Raw genomic sequence first — 18,579 nt, 5'->3', positions numbered from 1 at the left:
CGTTTACGGTACAAGTTCAATATCACAGAAAGCGAAAAATGGATAAAGAAGTTGTGGTACTTACGTTCAATGCAATATCACTCAGCAATGAAATCTATGTCATCAGGCCCGAAGTAGCATAATGAGTGGATTCAGGTATGATGATTCTAAGTGAAATAAGTCACACAGAAAAAGAAACACCATAAGATATCACTACTACACGGAAGGTAAACTTGGCTACACAAGAACTGAATTACAAAACAGAACAGGGTCTCAAATGTAGAAAACCAACTTATGCTTGCTTAAGGGAAAGGTGAGTTGGGGTGCTGCATGAAACCAGAGATTGAAATTAGCACAGATACCGTTCCATAAGCCAAATATGCAATAGACAAGAGCTACTCCTTGCTGAACGAAGTGGACTCAACACCCCATATTAAACGCCTAAGAATATACCTGACTAGAAATAATCTTAAAACCTACGGATTTATATGTCTCCGAAAGAGAATCAAGTGTGTGTACAGCAGCATAAACGCAGCAGTGATAGGATTGGTGAGGTTCGGTGAGCAAATGCAGACCCTTTGAAGTCATATTGCATGGTCCCATTCCATGGGTCTCAACTCTCCAGGTTTAAGGGATTCTTCCTTCAGCTAAAACATGCATGTGGAACCCAGAGTATGATCCACCGTGTGATCGGGAAACGTGTTCAAATGTGTCTCGTTTTCGTTCCTTGGTACTCGAGTGCAACATTCCAGATGCTTTACTAACACTCTCCCCACTTGGAGAGTCAGTGCCTTTAACCTCCTGTTTGGCCCAGTTTGCAATTTCTGTGGAAAATGAACAGGAATAGGGAGAACGAAAGAGAGACTAGCTGGAGGTGTCTGGACGGGCAAATTTAACTCTCATTTCCCACCAGGAAGAGGAATTAACCAAAGGCTCAGCGTGCCGTGCCGGAACTAAACTAGGGCCTGAAGCAATCCTGCGGTGTTGCGGCCAGCTCACAAGAAAGTGACTTGAAGAAAGGAGCTCAGGGGCACTGTAATTCACAAACCTGCACAGTTATAAATGACAGCTATCGTCCAAAAATATATTGAAGTAAGGCTGCCAAGAGGACTTGAAAGTGGGGCAGAATTGCAGGAAACCGATTTCAGGAGGTAGACTGGAATTGCATGTAAAGCATAGGAAAAGAGGCAGAACGTCCACAATGATGCACTTGGCCAAAAAGGGCGTATGCGTTTTTTCCTGAATATATTCAGGAAAAAACGCATACGCACTCTTTGGCCAACCAAGCAAGCTTGCAAAGGATATCTGCACTACAATGAAGTCTCACTGCCCCCGGGTCAAAAGGGCCATCTGAAAAAAGTGTAAAATCCAGAAAGGCAGGACAGGCCATGGAGAACTGGGAGCCTTGTTATGCTGATGGGCGGGATGTAAATTGCCAACAGCCACTCTGGAGAAGTGTATGGTGTTTCCTGAAACATCTAAAAAACAAAGCAACAGAGCCTAGGGCACTTCCACTTATGGTCCTATAGCTTAGGGAAATTAAAATCAAAAAGACACGGTCACCCCAAAGTTTGGGACGGCTCTGTTTACAGAACCTCGTTTACAGTACAAGTTCAATATCACAGAAAGCAAAAAATGGATAAAGAAGTTGTGGTACTTACGTACAATGCAATATCACTCAGCAATGAACTCTATGTCATCAGGCCCGTATCAGCATAATGAGTGGATGCAGGTATGATGAGTCTAAGTGAAATAAGTCACACAGAAAAAGAAACATCATAAGATATCACTACTACACGGAATGTAAACTTGGCTACACAGGAACTGAATTACAAAACAGAACAGGGTCTCAAATGTAGAAAACCAACTTATGCTTGCTTAAGGGGAAAGGTGAGTTGGGGTGCTGCATAAAACCCGAGATTGAAATTAGCACAGATACCGTTCCATAAGCCAAATATGTAATAGACAAGAGCTACTCCTTGCTGAACGAAGTGGACTCAACACCCCATATTAAACGCTTAAAAATACACCTGACTAGAAATAATCTTAAAAACTACGGATTTATATGTCTCCGAAAGAGAATCAAGCGTGTGTACAGCGGCATAAACGCAGCAGTGATAGGATTGGTGAGGTTCAGTGAGCAAATGCAGACCCTTTGAAGTCATATTGCATGGAACCCATTCCATGGGGCTCAACTCTCCAAGTTTAAGGGATTCTTCCTTCAGCTAAAACATGCATGTGGAACCCAGAGTATGATCCACGGTGTGATCGGGAAACGTGTTCAAATGTGTCTCAGTTTTCGTCCCCTGGTACTCGGGTGCAACACTCCAGACGCTTTACTAACACTCTCCCCACTTGGAGAGTCAGTGCCTTTAACCTCCTGTATGGCCCAGTTTGCAATTTCTGCGGAAAATGTACAGGAATAGGGAGAACCAATGAGAGACTAGCTGGAGGTGTCTGGACGGGCAAATTTAACTCTCATTTCCCACCAGGAAGAGGAATTAACCAAAGGCTCAGCGTGCCGTGCCGGAACCACACTAGGGCCTGAAGCAATCCTGCGGTGTTGCGGCCAGCTCACAAGAAAACGAGTTGAAGAAACGAGCTCAGGGGCACTGTAATTCACAAACCTGCAGAGTTATAAATGACAGCTATCGTCCAAAAATATATTGAAGTAAGGCTGCCAAGAGGACTTGAAAGCGGGGCAGAATTGCAGGAAACCGATTTCAGGAGGTAGACGGGAATTGCATGTAAAGCATAGGAAAAGAGGCAGAACGTCCACAATGATGCACTTGGCCAAAAAGGGCGTATGCGTTCTTTCCTGAATATATTCAGGAAAAAACGCATACGCCCTTTTTGGCCAACCAAGCAAGCTTGCAAAGGAAATCTGCACTACAATGAAGTCTCACTGCCCCCCGGTCAAAAGGGCCATCTGAAAAAAGCGTAAAATCCAGAAAGGCAGGACAGGCCATGGAGAACTTGGAGCCTTGTTATGCTGATGGGCGGGATGTAAATTGCCAACAGCCACTCTGGAGAAGTGTATGGTGTTTCCTGAAACATCTAAAAAACTAAGCAACAGAGCCTAGGGCACTTCCACTTATGGTCCTATAGCTTAGGGAAATTAAAATCAAAAAGACACAGCCACCCCAAAGTTTGGGACGGCTCTGTTTACAAGAACCTCGTTTACGGTACAAGTTCAATATCACAGAAAGCGAAAAATGGATAAAGAAGTTGTGGTACTTACGTTCAATGCAATATCACTCAGCAATGAAATCTATGTCATCAGGCCCGAAGTAGCATAATGAGTGGATTCAGGTATGATGATTCTAAGTGAAATAAGTCACACAGAAAAAGAAACACCATAAGATATCACTACTACACGGAATGTAAACTTGGCTACACAAGAACTGAATTACAAAACAGAACAGGGTCTCAAATGTAGAAAACCAACTTATGCTTGCTTGAGGGGAAAGGTGAGTTGGGGTGCTGCATGAAACCAGAGATTGAAATTAGCACAGATACCGTTCCATAAGCCAAATATGTAATAGACAAGAGCTACTCCTTGCTCAACGAAGTGGACTCAACACCCCATATTAAACGCCTAAGAATATACCTGACTAGTAAGAATATTAAAACCTACCGATTTATATGTCTCCCAAAGAGAATCAAGCGTGTGTACAGTGGCATAAACGCAGCAGTGATAGGATTGGTGAGGTTCGGTGAGCAAATGCAGACCCTTTGAAGTCATATTGCATGGTACCCATTCCATGGGTCTCAACTCTCCAAGTTTAAGGGATTATTCCTTCAGCTAAAACATGCATGTGGAACACAGAGTATGATCCACCGTGTGATCAGGAAACGTGTTCAAATGTGTCTCAGTTTTCGTCCCCTGGTACTCGGGTGCAACACTCCAGACGCTTTAATAACACTCTCTCCACTTGGAGAGTCAGTGCCTTTAACCTCCTGTATGGCCCAGTTTGCAATTTCTGCGGAAAATGTACAGGAATAGGGAGAACCAATGATAAACTAGCTGGAGGTGTCTGGACGGGCAAATTTAACTCTCATTTCCCACCAGGAAGAGGAATTAACCAAAGGCTCAGCGTGCCGTGCCGGAACCACACTAGGGCCTGAAGCAATCCTGCGGTGTTGCGGCCAGCTCACAAAAAAGCGAGTTGAAGAAAGGAGCTCAGGGGCACTGTAATTCACAAACCTGCAGAGTTATAAATGACAGCTATCGTCCAAAAATATATTGAAGTAAGGCTGCCAAGAGGACTTGAAAGTGGTGCAGAATTGCACGAAACCGATTTCAGGAGGTAGACTGGAATTGCATGTAAAGCATAGGAAAAGAGGCAGAACGTCCACAATGATGCACTTGGCCAAAAAGGGCGTATGCGTTTTTTCCTGAATATATTCAGGAAAAAACGCATACGCCCTTTTTGGCCAACCAAGAAAGCTTGCAAAGGAAATCTGCACTACAATGAAGTCTCACTGCCGCCCAGTCAAAAGGGCCATCTGAAAAATGTGTAAAATCCAGAAAGGCAGGACAGGCCATGGAGAACTGGGAGACTTGTTATGCTGATGGGCGGGATGTAAATTGCCAACAGCCACTCTGGAGAAGTGTATGGTGTTTCCTGAAACATCTAAAAAACAAAGCAACAGAGCCTAGGGCACTTCCACTTATGGTCCTATAGCTTAGGGAAATTAAAATCAAAAAGACACAGCCACCCCAAAGTTTGGGACGGCTCTGTTTACAAGAACCTCGTTTATGGTACAAGTTCAATATCACAGAAAGCGAAAAATGGATAAAGAAGTTGTGGTACTTACGTACAATGCAATATCACTCAGCAATGAAATCTATGTCATCAGGCCCGTAGCAGCATAATGAGTGGATTCAGGTACGATGATTCTAAGTGAAATAAGTCACACAGAAAAAGAAACATCATAAGATATCACCAATACACGGAATGTAAACTTGGCTACAAAGGAACTGAATTACAAAACAGAACAGGGTCTCAAATGTAGAAAACCAACTTATGCTTGCTTAAGGGGAAAGGTGAGTTGGGGTGCTGCATGAAACCAGAGATTGAAATTAGCACAGATACCGTTCCATAAGCCAAATATGCAATAGACAAGAGCTACTCCTTGCTGAACGAAGTGGACTCAACACCCCATATTAAACGCCTAAGAATATACCTGACTAGAAATAATCTTAAAACCTACGGATTTATATGTCTCCGAAAGAGAATCAAGCGTGTGTACAGCGGCATAAACGCAGCAGTGATAGGATTGGTGAGGCTCGGTGAGCAAATGCAGACCCTTTGAAGTCATATTGCATGGTCCCATTCCATGGGTCTCAACTCTCCAGGTTTAAGGGATTCTTCCTTCAGCTAAAACATGCATGTGGAACCCAGAGTATGATCCACCGTGTGATTGGGAAACGTGTTCAAATGTGTCTCGTTTTCGTCCCCTGGTACTCGAGTGCAACATTCCAGATGCTTTACTAACACTCTCCCCACTTGAAGAGTCAGTGCCTTTAACCTCCTGTTTGGCCCAGTTTGCAATTTCTGTGGAAAATGAACAGGAATAGGGAGAACGAAAGAGAGACTAGCTGGAGGTGTCTGGACGGGCAAATTTAACTCTCATTTCCCACCAGGAAGAGGAATTAACCAAAGGCTCAGCGTGCCGTGCCGGAACCACACTAGGGCCTGAAGCAATCCTGCGGTGTTGCGGCCAGCTCACAAGAAAGTGAGTTGAAGAAAGGAGCTCAGGGGCACTGTAATTCACAAACCTGCACAGTTATAAATGACAGCTATCGTCCAAAAATATATTGAAGTAAGGCTGCCAAGAGGACTTGAAAGTGGGGCAGAATTGCAGGAAACCGATTTCAGGAGGTAGACTGGAATTGCATGTAAAGCATAGGAAAAGAGGCAGAACGTCCACAATGATGCACTTGGCCAAAAAGGGCGTATGCGTTTTTTCGGAAAAAACGCATACGCACTTTTTGGCCAACCAAGCTAGCTTGCAAATGATATCTGCACTACAATGAAGTCTCACTGCCCCCGGGTCAAAAGGGCCATCTGAAAAAAGTGTAAAATCCAGAAAGGCAGGACAGGCCATGGAGAACTGGGAGCCTTGTTATGCTGATGGGCGGGATGTAAATTGCCAACAGCCACTCTGGAGAAGTGTATGGTGTTTCCTGAAACATCTAAAAAACAAAGCAACAGAGCCTAGGGCACTTCCACTTATGGTCCTATAGCTTAGGGAAATTAAAATCAAAAAGACACGGTCACCCCAAAGTTTGGGACGGCTCTGTTTACAGAACCTCGTTTACAGTACAAGTTCAATATCACAGAAAGCAAAAAATGGATAAAGAAGTTGTGGTACTTACGTACAATGCAATATCACTCAGCAATGAAATCTATGTCATCAGGCCCGTAGCAGCATAATGAGTGGATGCAGGTATGATGAGTCTAAGTGAAATAAGTCACACAGAAAAAGAAACATCATAAGATATCACTACTACACGGAATGTAAACTTGGCTACACAGGAACTGAATTACAAAACAGAACAGGGTCTCAAATGTAGAAAACCAACTTATGCTTGCTTAAGGGGAAAGGTGAGTTGGGGTGCTGCATAAAACCAGAGATTGAAATTAGCACAGATACCGTTCCATAAGCCAAATATGTAATAGACAAGAGCTACTCCTTGCTCAACGAAGTGGACTCAACACCCCATATTAAACGCTTAAAAATACACCTGACTAGAAATAATCTTAAAAACTACGGATTTATATGTCTCCGAAAGAGAATCAAGCGTGTGTACAGCGGCATAAACGCAGCAGTGATAGGATTGGTGAGGTTCAGTGAGCAAATGCAGACCCTTTGAAGTCATATTGCATGGTACCCATTCCATGGGTCTCAACTCTCCAAGTTTAAGGGATTCTTCCTTCAGCTAAAACATGCATGTGGAACCCAGAGTATGATCCACAGTGTGATCGGGAAACGTGTTCAAATGTGTCTCAGTTTTCGTCCCCTGGTACTCGGGTGCAACACTCCAGACGCTTTACTAACACTCTCCCCACTTGGAGAGTCAGTGCCTTTAACATCCTGTATGGCCCAGTTTGCAATTTCTGCGGAAAATGTACAGGAATAGGGAGAACCAATGAGAAACTAGCTGGAGGTGTCTGGACGGGCAAATTTAACTCTCATTTCCCACCAGAAAGAGGAATTAACCAAAGGCTCAGCATGCCGTGCCGGAACCACACTAGGGCCTGAAACAATCCTGCGGTGTTGCGGCCAGCTCACAAGAAAGCGAGTTGAAGAAAGGAGCTCAGGGGCACTGTAATTCACAAACCTGCAGAGTTATAAATGACAGCTATCGTCCAAAAATATATTGAAGTAAGGTTGCCAAGAGGACTTGAAAGCGGGGCAGAATTGCAGGAAACCGATTTCAGGAGGTAGACGGGAATTGCATGTAAAGCATAGGAAAAGAGGCAGAACGTCCACAATGATGCACTTGGCCAAAAAGGGCGTATGCGTTTTTTCCTGAATATATTCAGGAAAAAACGCATACGCCCTTTTTGGCCAACCAAGCAAGCTTGCAAAGGATATCTGCACTACAATGAACTCTCACTGCCCCCCGGTCAAAAGGGCCATCTGAAAAAAGTGTAAAATCCAGAAAGGCAGGACAGGCCATGGAGAACTGGGAGCCTTGTTATGCTGATGGGCGGGATGTAAATTGCCAACAGCCACTCTGGAGAAGTGTATGGTGTTTCCTGAAACATCTAAAAAACAAAGCAACAGAGCCTAGGGCACTTCCACTTATGGTCCTATAGCTTAGGGAAATTAAAATCAAAAAGACACAGTCACCCCAAAGTTTGGGACGGCTCTGTTTACAAGAACCTCGTTTACGGTACAAGTTCAATATCACAGAAAGCGAAAAATGGATAAAGAAGTTGTGGTACTTACGTACAATGCAATATCACTCAGCAATGAAATCTATGTCATCAGGCCCGTAGCAGCATAATGAGTGGATTCAGGTATGATGATTCTAAGTGAAATAAGTCACACAGGAAAAGAAACACCATAAGATATCACTACTACACGGAAGGTAAACTTGGCTACACAGGAACTGAATTACAAAACAGAACAGGGTGTCAAATGTAGAAAACCAACTTATGCTTGCTTAAGGGGAAAGGTGAGTTGGGGTGCTGCATGAAACCAGAGATTGAAATTAGCACAGATACCGTTCCATAAGCCAAATATGCAATAGACAAGAGCTACTCCTTGCTCAACGAAGTGGACTCAACACCCCATATTAAACGCCTAAGAATATACCTGACTAGAAATAATCTTAAAACCTACGGATTTATATGTCTCCGAAAGAGAATCAAGCGTGTGTACAGCGGCATAAACGCAGCAGTGATAGGATTGGTGAGGTTTGGTGAGCAAATGCAGACCCTTTGAAGTCATATTGCATGGTACCCATTCCATGGGTCTCAACTCTCCAGGTTTAAGGGATTCTTCCTTCAGCTAAAACATGCATGTGGAACCCAGAGTATGATCCACCGTGTGATCGGGAAACGTGTTCAAATGTGTCTCGTTTTCGTCCCTGGTACTCGGGTGCAACATTCCAGATGCTTTACTAACACTCTCCCCACTTGGAGAGTCAGTGCCTTTAACCTCCTGTTTGGCCCAGTTTGTAATTTCTGTGAAAAATGAACAGGAATAGGGAGAACGAAAGAGAGACTATCTGGAGGTGTCTGGACGGGCAAATTTAACTCTCATTTCCCACCAGGAAGAGGAATTAACCAAAGGCTCAGCGTGCCGTGCCGGAACTACACTAGGGCCTGAAGCAATCGTGCGGTGTTGCGGCCAGCTCACAAGAAAGCGAGTTGAAGAAACGAGCTCAGGGGCACTGTAATTCACAAACCTGCAGAGTTATAAATGACAGCTATCGTCCAAAAATATATTGAAGTAAGGCTGCCAAGAGGACTTGAAAGCGGGGCAGAATTGCAGGAAATCGATTTCAGGGGGTACACTGGAATTGCATGTAAAGCATAGGAAAAGAGGCAGAACGTCCACAATGATGCACTTGGCCAAAAAGGGCGTATGCGTTTTTTCCTGAATATATTCAGGAAAAAACGCATACGCCCTTTTTGGCCAACCAAGCAAGCTTGCAAAGGAAATCTGCACTACAATGAAGTCTCACTGCTCCCCGGTCAAAAGGGCCATTTGAAAAAAGTGTAAAATCCAGAAAGGCAGGACAGGCCATGGAGAACTGGGAGCCTTGTTATGCTGGTGGGCGGGATGTAAATTGCCAACAGCCACTCTGGAGAAGTGTATGGTGTTTCCTGAAACATCTAAAAAACAAAGCAACAGAGCCTAGGGCACTTCCACTTATGGTCCTATAGCTTAGGGAAATTAAAATCAAAAAGACACAGCCACCCCAAAGTTTGGGACGGCTCTGTTTACAAGAACCTTGTTTACGGTACAAGTTCAATATCACAGAAAGCGAAAAATGGATAAAGAAGTTGTGGTACTTACGTACAATGCAATATCACTCAGCAATGAAATCTATGTCATAAGGCCCGTAGCAGCATAATGAGTGGATTCAGGTATGATGATTCTAAGTGAAATAAGTCACACAGGAAAAGAAACACCATAAGATATCACTACTACACGGAAGGTAAACTTGGCTACACAAGAACTGAATTACAAAACAGAACAGGGTCTCAAATGTAGAAAACCAACTTATGCTTGCTTAAGGGGAAAGGTGAGTTGGGGTGCTGCATGAAACCAGAGATTGAAATTAGCACAGATACCGTTCCATAAGCCAAATATGTAATAGACAAGATCTACTCCTTGCTCAACGAAGTGGACTCAACACCCCATATTAAACGCTTAAGAATACACCTGAGTAGAAATAATCTTAAAAACTACGGATTTATATGTCTCCGAAAGAGAATCAAGCGTGTGTACAGGGGCATAAACGCAGCAGTGATAGGATTGGTGAGGTTCAGTGAGCAAATGCAGACCCTTTGAAATCATATTGCATGGTACCCATTCCATGGGTCTCAACTCTCCAAGTTTAAGGGATTCTTCCTTCAGCTAAAACATGCATGTGGAACACAGATTATGATCCACCGTGTGATCAGGAAACGTGTTCAAATGTGTCTCAGTTTTCGTCCCCTGGTACTCGGTTGCAACACTCCAGACGCTTTACTAACACTCTCCCCACTTGGAGAGTCAGTGCCTTTAACCTCCTGTATGGCCCAGTTTGCAATTTCTGCGGAAAATGAACAGGAATAGGGAGAACCAATGAGAAACTAGCTGGAGGTGTGTGGACGGGCAAATTTAACTCTCATTTCCCACCAGAAAGAGGAATTAACCAAAGGCTCAGCGTGCCGTGCCGGAACCACACTAGGGCCTGAAGCAATCCTGCGGTGTTGCGGCCAGCTCACAAGAAAGCGAGTTGAAGAAAGGAGCTCAGGGCCACTGTAATTCACAAACCTGCAGAGTTATAAATGACAGCTATCGTCCAAAAATATATTGAAGTAAGGCTGCCAAGAGGAGTTGAAAGCGGGGCAGAATTGCAGGAAACCGATTTCAGGAGGTAGACGGGAATTGCATGTAAAGCATAGGAAAAGAGGCAGAACGTCCACAATGATGCACTTGGCCAAAAAGGGCGTATGCGTTTTTTCCTGAATATATTCAGGAAAAAACGCATACGCCCTTTTTGGCCAACCAAGCAAGCTTGCAAAGGAAATCTGCACTACAATGAAGTCTCACTGCCCCCCGGTGAAAAGGGCCATTTGAAAAAAGTGTAAAATCCAGAAAGGCAGGACAGGCCATGGAGAACTGGGAGCCTTGTTATGCTGGTGGGCGGGATGTAAATTGCCAACAGCCACTCTGGAGAAGTGTATGGTGTTTCCTGAAACATCTAAAAAACAAAGCAACAGAGCCTAGGGCACTTCCACTTATGGTCCTATAGCTTAGGGAAATTAAAATCAAAAAGACACAGCCACCCCAAAGTTTGGGACGGCTCTGTTTACAAGAACCTCGTTTACGGTACAAGTTCAATATCACAGAAAGCGAAAAATGGATAAAGAAGTTGTGGTACTTACGTACAATGCAATATCACTCAGCAATGAAATCTATGTCATCAGGCCCGTAGCAGCATAATGAGTGGATTCAGGTATGATGATTCTAAGTGAAATAAGTCACACAGAAAAAGAAACACCATAAGATATCACTACTACACGGAAGGTAAACTTGGCTACACAAGAACTGAATTACAAAACAGAACAGGGTCTCAAATGTAGAAAACCAACTTATGCTTGCTTGAGGGGAAAGGTGAGTTGGGGTGCTGCATGAAAGCAGAGATTGAAATTAGCACAGATACCGTTCCATAAGCCAAATATGTAATAGAAAAGAGCTACTCCTTGCTCAACGAAGTGGACTCAACACCCCATATTAAACGCCTAAGAATATACCTGACTAGAAATAATCTTAAAACCTACGCATTTATATGTCTCTGAAAGAGAATCAAGCGTGTGTACGGCTGCATAAACGCAGCAGTGATAGGATTGGTGAGGTTCGGTGAGCAAATGCAGACCCTTTGAAGTCATACTGCATGGTCCCCATTCCATGGGTCTCAACTCTCCAGGTTTAAGGGATTCTTCCTTCAGCTGAAACATGCATGTGGAACACAGAGTATGATCCACCGTGTGATCGGGAAACGTGTTCAAATGTGTCTCAGTTTTCGTCCCCTGGTACTCGGGTGCAACATTCAAGACGCTTTACTAACACTCTCCCCACTTGGAGAGTCAGTGTCTTTAAACTCCTGTTTGGCCCAGTTTGCAATTTCTGCGGAAAATGTACAGGAATAGGGAGAACCAATGAGAGACTAGCTGGAGGTGTGTGGACGGGCAAATTTAACTCTCATTTCCCACCAGGAAGAGGAATTAACCAAAGGCTCAGCGTGCCGTGCCGGAACCACACTAGGGCCTGAAGCAATCCTGCGGTGTTGCGGCCAGCTCACAAGAAAGCGAGTTGAAGAAAGGAGCTCAGGGGCACTGTAATTCACAAACCTGCAGAGTTATAAAGGACAGCTATCGTCCAAAAATATATTGAAGTAAGGCTGCCAAGAGGACTTGAAAGCGGGGCAGAATTGCAGGAAACCGATTTCAGGAGGTAGACGGGAATTGCATGTACAGCATAGGAAAAGAGGCAGAACGTCCACAATGATGCACTTGGCCAAAAAGGGCGTATGCGTTTTTTCCTGAATATATTTAGGAAAAAACGCATACGCCCTTTTTGGCCAATCAAGCAAGCTTGCAAAGGAAATCTGCACTACAATGAAGTCTCACTGCCCCACGGTCAAAAGGGCCATCTGAAAAAAGTGTAAAATCAAGAAAGGCAGGACAGGCCATGGAGAACTGGGAGCCTTGTTATGCCGGTGGGCGGGATGTAAATTGCCAACAGCCACTCTGGAGAAGTGTATGGTGTTTCCTGAAACATCTAAAAAACAAAGCAACAGAGCCTAGGGCACTTCCACTTATGGTCCTATAGCTTAGGGAAATTAAAATCAGAAAGACACAGCCACCCCAAAGTTTGGGCCGGCTCTGTTTACAAGAACCTCGTTTACGGTACAAGTTCAATATCACAGAAAGCGAAAAATGGATAAAGAAGTTGTGGTACTTACGTACAATGCAATATCACTCAGCAATGAAATCTATGTCATCAGGCCCGTCGCAGCATAATGAGTGGATTTAGGTACGATGATTCTAAGTGAAATAAGTCACACAGAAAAAGAAAGATCATAAGATATCACTACTACACGGAATGTAAACTTGGCTACACAGGAACTGAATTACAAAACAGAACAGGTCTCAAATGTAGAAAACCAACTTATGCTTGCTTAAGGGGAAAGGTGAGTTGGGGTGCTGCATGAAACCAGAGATTGAAATTAGCACAGATACCGTGCCATAAGCCAAATATGTAATAGACAAGAGCTACTCCTTGCTAAACGAAGTGTACTCAACACCCCATATTAAACGCCTAAGAATACACCTGACTAGTAAGAATCTTAAAACCTGTGGATTTATATGTCTCCGAAAGAGAATCAAACGTGTGTACGGCGGCATAAACGCAGCAGTGATAGGATTGGTGAGGTTCGGTGAGCAAATGCAGACCCTTTGAAGTCATATTGCATGGTACCCATTCCATGGGTCTCAACTCTCCAGGTTTAAGGGATTCTTCCTTCAGCTAAAACACGCATGTGGAACCCAGAGTATGATCCACCGTGTGATCGGGAAACGTGTTCAAATGTGTCTCAGTTTTCGTCCCCTGGTACTCGGGTGCAACATTCAAGACGCTTTACTAACACTCTCCCCACTTGGAGAGTCAGTGCCTTTAAACTCCTGTTTGGCCCAGTTTGCAATTTCTGCGGAAAATGTACAGGAATAGGGAGAACCAATGAGAGACTAGCTGGAGGTGTCTGGACGGGCAAATTTAACTCTCATTTCCCACCAGGAAGAGGAATTAACCAAAGGATCAGCGTGCCGTGCCGGAACCACACTAGGGCCTGAAGCAATCCTGCGGTGTTGCGGACAGCTCACAAGAAAGCGAGTTGAAGAAAGGAGCTCAGGGGCACTGTAATTCACAAACCTGCAGAGTTATAAATGACAGCTATCGTCCAAAAATATATTGAAGTAAGGCTGCCAAGAGAACTTGAAAGCGGGGCAGAATTGCAGGAAACCGATTTCAGGAGGTAGACGGGAATTGCATGTAAAGCATAGGAAAAGAGGCAGAACGTCCACAATGATGCACTTGGCCAAAAAGGGCGTATGCGTTTTTTCCTGAATATATTCAGGAAAAAACGCATACGCCCTTTTTGGCCAACCAAGCAAGCTTGCAAAGGAAATCTGCACTACAATGAAGTCTCACTGCCCCCCGGTCAAAAGGGCCATCTGAAAAAAGTGTAAAATCCAGAAAGGCAGGACAGGCCATGGAGAACTGGGAATCTTGTTATGCTGGTGGGCGGGATGTAAATTGCCAACAGCCACTCTGGAGAAGTGTATGGTGTTTCCTGAAACATCTAAAAAACTAAGCAACAGAGCCTAGGGCACTTCCACTTATGGTCCTATAGATTAGGGAAATTAAAATCAAAAACACAAAGCCACCCCAAAGTTTGGGACGGCTCTGTTTACAAGAACCTCGTTTACGGTACAAGTTCAATATCACAGAAAGCAAAAAATGGATAAAGAAGTTGTGGTACTTACGTACAATGCAATATCACTCAGCAATGAAATCTATGTCATCAGGCCCGTAGCAGATAATGAGTGGATTCAGGTATGATTATTCTAAGTGAAATAAGTCACACAGAAAAAGAAACACCAGAAGATATCACTACTACACGGAAGGTAAACTTGGCTACACAAGAACTGAATTACAAAACAGAACAGGGTCTCAAATGTAGAAAACCAACTTATGCTTGATTGAGGGGAAAGGTGAGTTGGGGTGCTGCATGAAACCAGAGATTGAAATTAGCACAGATACCGTTCCATAAGCCAAATATGTAATAGACAAGAGCTACTCCTTGCTCAACGCAGTGGACTCAACACCCCATATTAAACGCCTAAGAATATACCTGACTAGAAATAATCTTAAAACCTACGGATTTATGTCTCCAAAAGAGAATCAAGCCTGTGTACGGCTGCTTAAACGCAGCAGTGATAGGATTGGTGAGGTTCGGTGAGCAAATGCAGACCCTTTGAAGTCATACTGCATGGTACCCATTCCATGGGTCTCAACTCTCCAGGTTTAAGGGATTCTTCCTTCAGCTGAAACATGCATGTGGAACACAGAGTATGATCCACCGTGTGATCAGGAAACGTGTTCAAATGTGTCTCAGTTTTCGTCCCCTGGTACTCGGGTGCAACATTCAAGACGCTTTACTAACACTCTCCCCACTTGGAGAGTCAGTGCCTTTAAACTCCTGTTTGGCCCAGTTTGCAATTTCTGCGGAAAATGTGCAGGAATAGGGAGAACCAATGAGAGACTAGCTGGAGGTGTGTGGACGGGCAAATTTAACTCTCATTTCCCACCAGGAAGAGGAATTAACCAAAGGCTCAGCGTGCCGTGCCGGAACCACACTAGGGCCTGAAGCAATCCTGCGGTGTTGCGGCCAGCTCACAAGAAAGCGAGTTGAAGAAAGGAGCTCAGGGGCACTGTAATTCACAAACCTGCAGAGTTATAAATGACAGCTATCGTCCAAAAATATATTGAAGTAAGGCTGCCAAGAGGACTTGAAAGCGGGGCAGAATTGCAGGAAACCGATTTCAGGAGGTAGACGGGAATTGCATGTAAAGCATAGGAAAAGAGGCAAAACGTCCACAATGATGCACTTGGCCAAAAAGGGCGTATGCGTTTTTTCCTGAATATATTCAGGAAAAAACGCATACACCCTTTTTGGCCAACCAAGCAAGCTTGCAAAGGAAATCTGCACTACAATGAAGTCTCACTGCCCCCCGGTCAAAAGGGCCATCTGAAAAAAGTGTAAAATCCAGAAAGGCAGGACAGGCCATGCAGAACTGGGAGCCTTGTTATGCTGGTGGGCGGGATGTAAATTGCCAACAGCCACTCTGGAGAAGTGTATGGTGTTTCCTGAAACATCTAAAAAACAAAGCAACAGAGCCTAGGGCACTTCCACTTATGGTCCTATAGCTTAGGGAAATTAAAATCAAAAAGACACAGCCACCACAAAGTTTGGGCTGGCTCTGTTTACAAGAACCTCGTTTACGGTACAAGTTCAATATCACAGAAAGCGAAAAATGGATAAAGAAGTTGTGGTACTTACGTACAATGCAATATCACTCAGCAATGAAATCTATGTCATCAGGCCCGTAGCAGCATAATGAGTGGATGCAGGTACGATGATTCTAAGTGAAATAAGTCACACAGAAAAAGAAACATCATAAGGTATCACTACTACACGGAATGTAAACTTGGCTACACAGGAACTGAATTACTAAACAGAACAGGGTCTCAAATGTAGAAAACCAACTTATGCTTGCTTAAGGGGAAAGGTGAGTTGGGGTGCTGCATAAAACCAGAGATTGAAATTAGCACAGATACCGTTCCATAAGCCAAATATGTAATAGACAAGAGCTACTCCTTGCTCAACGCAGTGGACTCAACACCCCATATTAAACGCCTAAGTATATACCTGACTAGAAATAATCTTAAAACCTATGGATTTATATGTCTCCGAAAGAGAATCAAGCGTGTGTACGGCGGCATAAACGCAGCAGTGATAGGATTGGTGAGGTTCGGTGAGCAAATGCAGACCCTTTGAAGTCATACTGCATGGTACCCATTCCATGGGTCGCAACTCTCCAGGTTTAAGGGATTCTTTCTTCAGCTGAAACATGCATGTGGAACACAGTGTATGATCCACCGTGTGATCAGGAAACGTGTTCAAATGTGTCTCAGTTTTCGTCCCCTGGTACTCGGGTGCAACATTCAAGACGCTTTACTAACACTCTCCCCACTTGGAGAGTCAGTGCCTTTAAACTCCTGTTTGGCCCAGTTTGCAATTTCTGCGGAAAATGTACAGGAATAGGGAGAACCAATGAGAGACTAGCTGGAGGTGTGTGGACGGGCAAATTTAACTCTCATTTCCCACCAAGAAGAGGAATTAACCAAAGGCTCAGCGTGCCGTGCCAGAACCACACTAGGGCCTGAAGCAATCCTGCGGTGTTGCGGCCAGCTCACAAGAAAGCGAGTTGAAGAAAGGAGCTCAGAGGCACTGTAATTCACAAACCTGCAGAGTTATAAATGACAGCTATCGTCCAAAAATATATTGAAGTAAGGCTGCCAAGAGGACTTGAAAGCGGGGCAGAATTGCAGGAAACCGATTTCAGGAGGTAGACAGGAATTGCATGTAAAGCATAGGAAAAGAGGCAGAACGTCCACAATGATGCACTTGGCCAAAAAGGGCGTATGCGTTTTTTCCTGAATATATTCAGGAAAAAACGCATACGCCCTTTTTGGCCAACCAAGCAAGCTTGCAAAGGAAATCTGCACTACAATGAAGTCTCACTGCCCCCCGGTCAAAAGGGCCATCTGAAAAAAGTGTAAAATCCAGAAAGGCAGGACAGGCCATGGAGAACTGGGAGCCTTGTTATGCTGATGGGCGGGATGTAAATTGCCAACAGCCACTCTGGAGAAGTGTATGGTGTTTCCTGAAACATCTAAAAAACAAGCAACAGAGCCTAGGGCACATCCACTTATGGTCCTATAGCTTAGGGAAATTAAAATCAAAAAGACACAGCCACCCCAAAGTTTGGGACGGCTGTGTTTACAAGAATCTTGTTTACGGTACAAGTTCAATATCACAAAACCGAAAAATGGATAAAGAAGTTGTGGTACTTACGTACAATGCAATATCACTCAGCAATGAAATCTTGTCATCAGGCCCGTCGCAGCATAATGAGTGGATTCAGGTACGATGATTCTAAGTGAAATAAGTCACACAGAAAAAGAAACATCATAAGATTTCACTACTACATGGAATATAAACTTGGCTACACAGGAACTGAATTACAAAACAGAACAGGTTCTCAAATGTAGAACACCAATTTATGCTTGCTTAAGGGGAAAGGTGAGTTGGGGTGCTGCATGAAACCAGAGATTGAAAATAGCACAGATACCGTTCCATAAGCCAAATATGCAATAGACAAGAGCTACTCCTTGCTGAACGAAGTGGACTCAACACCCCATATTAAACGCCTAAGAATATACCTGACTAGAAATAATCTTAAAACCTACGGATTTATATGTCTCCGAAAGAGAATCAAGCGTGTGTACGGTGGCATAAACGCAGCAGTGATAGGATTGGTGAGGTTCGGTGAGCAAATGCAGACCCTTTGAAGTCATATTGCATGGTACCCTTTCCATGGGTCTCAACTCTCCAGGTTTAAGGGATTCTTCCTTCAGCTGAAACATGCATGTGGAACACAGAGTATGATCCACCGTGTGATCAGGAAACGTGTTCAAATGTGTCTCAGTTTTCGTCCCCTGGTACTCGGGTGCAACATTCAAGACGCTTTACTAACACTCTCCCCACTTGGAGAGTCAGTGCCTTTAAACTCCTGTTTGGCCCAGTTTGCAATTTCTGCGGAAAATGTACAGGAATAGGGAGAACCAATGAGAGACTAGCTGGAGGTGTGTGGACGGGCAAATTTAACTCTCATTTCCCACCAGGAAGAGGAATTAACCAAAGGCTCAGCGTGCCGTGCCGGAACCACACTAGGGCCTGAAGCAATCCTGCGGTGTTGCGGCCAGCTCACAAGAAAGCGAGTTGAAGAAAGGAGCTCAGGGGCACTGTAATTCACAAACCTGCAGAGTTATAAATGACAGCTATCGTCCAAAAATATATTGAAGTAAGGCTGCCAAGAGGACTTGAAAGCGGGGCAGAATTGCAGGAAACCGATTTCAGGAGGTAGACGGGAATTGCATGTAAAGCATAGGAAAAGAGGCAGAACGTCCACAATGATGCACTTGGCCAAAAAGGGCGTATGCGTTTTTCCCTGAATA

Source organism: Leucopleurus acutus (assembly GCF_964270905.1).
Source record: "Leucopleurus acutus genome assembly, chromosome: 1".
In the NCBI taxonomy this organism is placed as follows: Eukaryota; Metazoa; Chordata; class Mammalia; order Artiodactyla; family Delphinidae; genus Leucopleurus; species Leucopleurus acutus.
The sequence above is the reverse complement of the archived record's forward strand: the minus strand, read 5'-3'. Positions refer to the sequence as shown.